Raw genomic sequence first — 5,775 nt, forward strand, 5'->3', positions numbered from 1 at the left:
AATCGAAAGTTATTAAATATTCTGACAATCAGATTGTTCTAAACAATTTTTCTCAGGATTCTGATGTAGGAATTATCAATTCACTCTCTGGAGATTCCATGGGAATAGAGACCAATATTTATCAACTAGTGCAAAAATCTACGGTTTTGTCTCCTCTACAATCTCAATCTCAAGATTCTCCCATGCAAGATACTTTTAAATTCTAGCCTTTATCTATTTTGAAGACTCTATCTACAATAACTCCTCTTACTAAAATGCCAAAGGCTAGAGGTAGACAGAAGGGCTCCAAAATTAAGAAAGAAATTGCTGCAGGTATACAAACTACATTGGATGATAGTTTTACTATTGTTAGAAGATCGACAAGGAGAACTAGGTGTTCTCCTTGTCATCAATGAAGATCATCTCATAGAATGTTAGAGGCTTAAATTCCTCTTACAAAAGTCAAAGAATTAGACAAGTAATTGATTCTTTGCAGGCAGACATAATTTTATTACAAGAAACCAAGTTGTCTCAAAATAATTTTGATAAAATCATTGCATCTTGGAAAAAATGGAAAGCATATCATATGCATGGTTTGGGTGCTTCTGGAGGCTTAGCAATTTTTTGGAATCCTCTCACAGTTAACTCTCAGCTTCTATGACAAGAAAGTAATTGGTAGTTGATCCAAATAACTACATTTGATATTTCTTTTATCCTGATTAATGTATATGGACCTGCATCAACCTTGGAGAAAGCTTGTTTATGGGAGTCTATCACACTTTCCCTTCAGTTGCAAGATCAACAGCAAGTAGTTATTGGTGGGGATTTCAATGCTCTATTAGATCAATCAGAAAAAACTAGTGGTATTATCCCTCCCTCCAAAACTCTTCAAGATTTTAATGCTTTCATGGATAATAACAATCTGATGGATGTTAAACCAAGTAATGGAGTTTTTACCTAGACTAATAAGAGATCTGGCTTTGCAAATATTGTTGCTCATCTAGATAGATTTCTTTTTATCTAAATATTGGTAGCTGAGTTGTTCAGATATTTCTTCAGACATCCTTTCTTTACCAGGATCTGATAATTTTCCTATTTCATTAAATCTCAACTGTAATAACAATTGTTCTGATCAACGCTTTCATTCTTCTTTCAAATTTGAAAGCATGTGGCTCAAGCATCCAAGTTTGTTACACAATATTCAACAATGGTGAAATGAAGTTCCATTAGAAGGATGGAAAATGCATCAGTTTGCAATGAAATTGAAATATATCAAATTTTGAATTCGAATTTGGAACCAACAAGTTTTCAAAAACGTGTTTCATCAAAAGGTCATAGTCAAAGATCAGCTTGAAGAAGTTTACAACCAGATTATCCAAGAGAGCATGAATGAAGAAACTTATTCTCTTCAAAAGAATTTGTAGGTTCAATGGGAGGAATTGTGTTCTAGAGAAGAGATGTACTAGAGAAAAAAATCATCAGAATTATGGCTTCAAGATGGGGATAGAAATACTGAGTTCTTTCACAATTCAGCCAAACAAAAAAGAACTAACAATACAATTTTTCATATCAAAGATGCCTTTGGTACCCTCCTGACTAATGAAAATATTATCAGGAATGAAGGCGTTAAATTTTTCAAGAATCTTCTTGCTCTTGATGTTTTCCCTTCCCCTACTGCATCACAGATTGATGAACTCCTTGATTTCATCCCAACAATGGTTTCAGAATAGGAAAATGATATTCTGATGGCTCCTTTTACTATTTAAGAAATTTTCAAAGTTGTCTTTTCTTTTTCGCCTAACAAAGCTCCTAGGCTAGATGGTTTTTCTGCTCTATTTTATCAAAGTTCTTGGAATATAATTGGTTGGGATCTATGGGTGGCTGTGGAAGAATCTAGAAGGTCTAAGTCCATGTTGAAATATTTTAATACCACAAATATTTCTATTATTCCAAAACTGAGGGATCCCCAAACTTTTGCAGATTTTAGACCAATCTCTTTATGCAACTTATCCTATAAGATTATTCCCAAAGCCATATATCTTAGGATTCAACATCTTATTCCACGTAGTATTTCCCCAGAGCAAGGTGGATTTGTTCCAGGAAGGGAAACCATGGAAGGGGCTCTTGTGGCTCATGAAGTTCTTCATTCTATTAATTTAAACAATACTTCAAGTTTTGTCATAAAACTGGACATGATGAAAGCATATGATAGATTTTGTTGGAAATTTTTACTGCAAATACTTGCCAAATTGGGTTTTTCAAAAAATTGGTGCAAATAGATTAAGGCTTTTATTTTGGGGGCTTGGTTTTCATTGATCATTAATGGGAAGCCTGAGGGTTTCTTTCCTTCTACTCAAGGGATTCGACAAGGGGACCTTTTATCTCCAGTTTTGTTTATTATTATGGCTGAAGCTTTTAGTAGGTCCATCTCTCATCAACACTTGCTTAATAAATGGAAAGGAGTTCTCATTTCAGGTATAAACATATCCATTACACATTCTCTTTTTGTAGATGATACTCTTTTGTTGGGCTTGTCAAATGTTCAGGAAGCTCGATAGATTTTGTATACACTTGACCTGTATTCAGCAGTGTCTGGTCAGATGGTTAATGCTCAGAAATCCAAGATTTACTTTTTCAATACTGTCAAATTGGTTTTTGATAAAGTTAAATAGATCTTGGGTTTTTCAAAAGATTCCTTACCTTCAGTCTATTTGGGCATTCTTTTTTTCATGGGCTCAAACAAATCTTCGTATTGGTTTGTAGTTATTCAGTGTATCTAGAGTTGAATTGCATCTTGGAAAGTTAGATGGTTGTCACTGGCTGGAAGAATTTTGTTGATTAAATCAGTTTTAGCTACTATCCCTAACTATTTTATTGTTGTCCTTAAGATTCCATCCAAAGTACTAGTTACATGTCAAAAATTGATCAAAGGTTTCCTCTGGTTGGGTAACTTGGATGATTCTCAAAAGATTCCACTTGTCTCCTTGCAAGATATGTCACACACTCCTAATGTCAGAGGAGCAGGAATCCATGATCTTTCATTCAGAAATGAGGCATTTGGTGGGAAATTGATTTGGCACATGTATTCTAAGTCTCAATCCATGTGGTGTAAAATTATGCAGCAAAAATATATGGATAATAATGATCCTTCTAGAGTCTTAAGAATTTCTAATCCTCCAAAAGGTTTGGTTGTTTGGGACTTTATGATAGCTTCGCGCAAAATCATAGTTGACTATATTTCTTGGGAAGTCGACAATGGACTTAGTATTAATTTTTGGAATGATTCTTGGAATGGTCTAACTCCCTTATCTAAAAGTGGGTTTTGTTTGAATATTATTCATGTTGCAAAAACCCATCGGGGGACCCAGTTGAATCAATATGTGGAATATGTTTCTAAATTCTCAAATAAAATAGTTTGGAAAGACCCACGTAAGTTGCCTCTTTCTTTTTAGGAAATTAACCAATTTCAAAATGTTTTGAATTCAAGATCAGTCTACTTCTCTGATGTCCAAGATCGGATTTTTTGGGCTCCAGCTAAGGATGGTAAGTATTCAGTGAAAGAGGGATACAATCTTCTACAACAAAATGATTTGAATAAACCTACATCCAGAGCTTTTTCATTTTGTTGGAATTCGGTAGTTCTACCTAAAGCAAGTTGTTTTGCATGGCTGGCATTAAAACACAAGATTTTAACTAGTGATAGATTGAATAGATTACAAATTGCTAAGCCTTTTAAATGTGTTCTTTGTAAGGAATAGGATGAAACTGTGGATCATTTTTTTGTCTCTTGTTCATTTTCTTATCAATGTTGGTGCTTTATTTTGAGCAAGCTTAAGTATTCTACCCTCTTTACTAACAAGCTTTTGGATCTATTTCAAGCCTGGCCAATTCTTTATCAAAAATCATTGTTTGCAAACCTATGGAAATGTGTTCTAGCTTTGGTAGTTTGGGCTATTTGGTGGGAAAGAAATAAGTGTATTTTTAGAAAACAATCCCTTCCATTAGAAGTTGTCTTAAATGGTATTGAAAGATCTATCTCGGAAGTGACTAATTCGAGCTTGAAAAGAATTAAATTTAATCTGATTGTCACTCATTGGGATTTAAAACTTGTCTAGGAATGAAAATTATTATTTATTCCTAATGGGTGGAAAATTAGTACTTCACCAGCTCAGACCTTATTCAAGAAGAACAATTGGAGACCTCCATCTTCTGGTTTTTGGAAGTTGAATTTTGATGGTGCTTCTAGAGGAAATCCTAGTCCTTTGAGTGTTGGGGTTTGTATTCAAGATTCTTTTGGTAAGGTTGTAGCAATTAGAGTATCTCCTCTACCTATTGACACAAACAATATTGCTGAGCTCATGCTTTGTTGGCTGGGCTTTTATTAGCTAAACAAGGTTGTCTTAATAGGTTAGATATTAAAGGGGATTCTTCAGTTATCATTGATACTTGTATTCATAGACGCATTATTTCCTGGAAACTAAAGTATGTTCTCAATCAAATCTGGAGACTTCTTGATGAATGTTGGGAAGTTTTCCTTTCACATACTTATCGTAAAGGAAATAAAGTTGCATATTTTTTATCAAATTTGGGATGTGATGGGGTTAATGTCTCTGCTTTTCATTCTCTACCTTTTATTGAGCAACATAAGGTTTTAAAAAATCTTATTCATGATGACATGGCAATAGCTAATAGTAGTAATGTTTGAGATTAGCAAGTTATCTTAAGATGCCAAGTATTTTTGTCTCATGTGCCAAGATTTGCATCATCCTTCAAGAGCCGAGCTCCTTAGTATTTTTCATTGTGAGTCGATCTTAGTCAAATTCTTTAGCTATTTCGAGTTCAGGCTTTAGGTGCCAAGTTCTTCAGTAGTGTCGTGTATATAGGTTCCTTTCAGGTGCCGAGTTGGCATTTTGATAACTGGTGCCAAGTTCTTTTGCTGTACCGAGTTCTTCAGGCTTCAAGTGTCGAGTTCTTCAGTAGTGCCAAGTTTATAGGATCCTTTCAGGTGTCGAGTTGGCATTCTAATAACTAGTGCTAAATTCTTTAGATGTGTTGAGTTCTTCAAGCTTCAGGTGCCGAGTTCTTTAGTAATGTCAAGTATTCAGGATCTTTTCAAGTGCCAAGTTGGCAATTTGATAACTAGTGCCAAGTTCTTTAGGCTTCAGGTCCTGATTTTTTTAGTAGTGTTGAGTATATAGGATCCTTTCAGGTGCTAAGTTGGCAATCTGATAACTGTTGCAGAGTTCTTTAGTTATGCCGAGTTCTTCAAGCTTCAGGTGCTGAGTCCTTTAGTAGTGCCGAGTATACAAGATCCTTTTAGGTGTCGAGTAGGCATGAAAGTAATTAGTGTTGAGTTACTAAGTGCCGAGAAACTAAGTCTTTAATTCAGATGCTGAGTTTTTTTTAGTGTCTCTGATGCCGAGTTATGCTTAACAGATGTCGAGTAACCCTATTTTTAAGTTCGTGTCATATGCAAAATTCAATGTTGCATGCTTTTATTCAAAGCATTTACACTGACATGTCCTCCAAAGTAAAATTTTTAGGATCCAAATCTTTTATTATCTGATGATATTCAATTTTGATGTCATGTTGGTCGATTGCTTCATGTGAACAAATTCGAATATTTAAGGAGTAATGTTTGTAGTACTATTTACAGGCAGGATTAGGATGTCACTGGAGAGATTAAATGACAAGTTGCAATTTGATTATTTAATAATTCTCATCGCTTCATCTCTAAAAATATCTGCTAATGCTAAATTAGGCAAATTCAGTCTGTAAGCTGAGATTGTGTTCAAA

Source organism: Cupressus sempervirens, chromosome 5, assembly GCF_028749045.1.
Source record: "Cupressus sempervirens isolate cs-2001-9-10 chromosome 5, ASM2874904v1, whole genome shotgun sequence".
In the NCBI taxonomy this organism is placed as follows: Eukaryota; Viridiplantae; Streptophyta; class Pinopsida; order Cupressales; family Cupressaceae; genus Cupressus; species Cupressus sempervirens.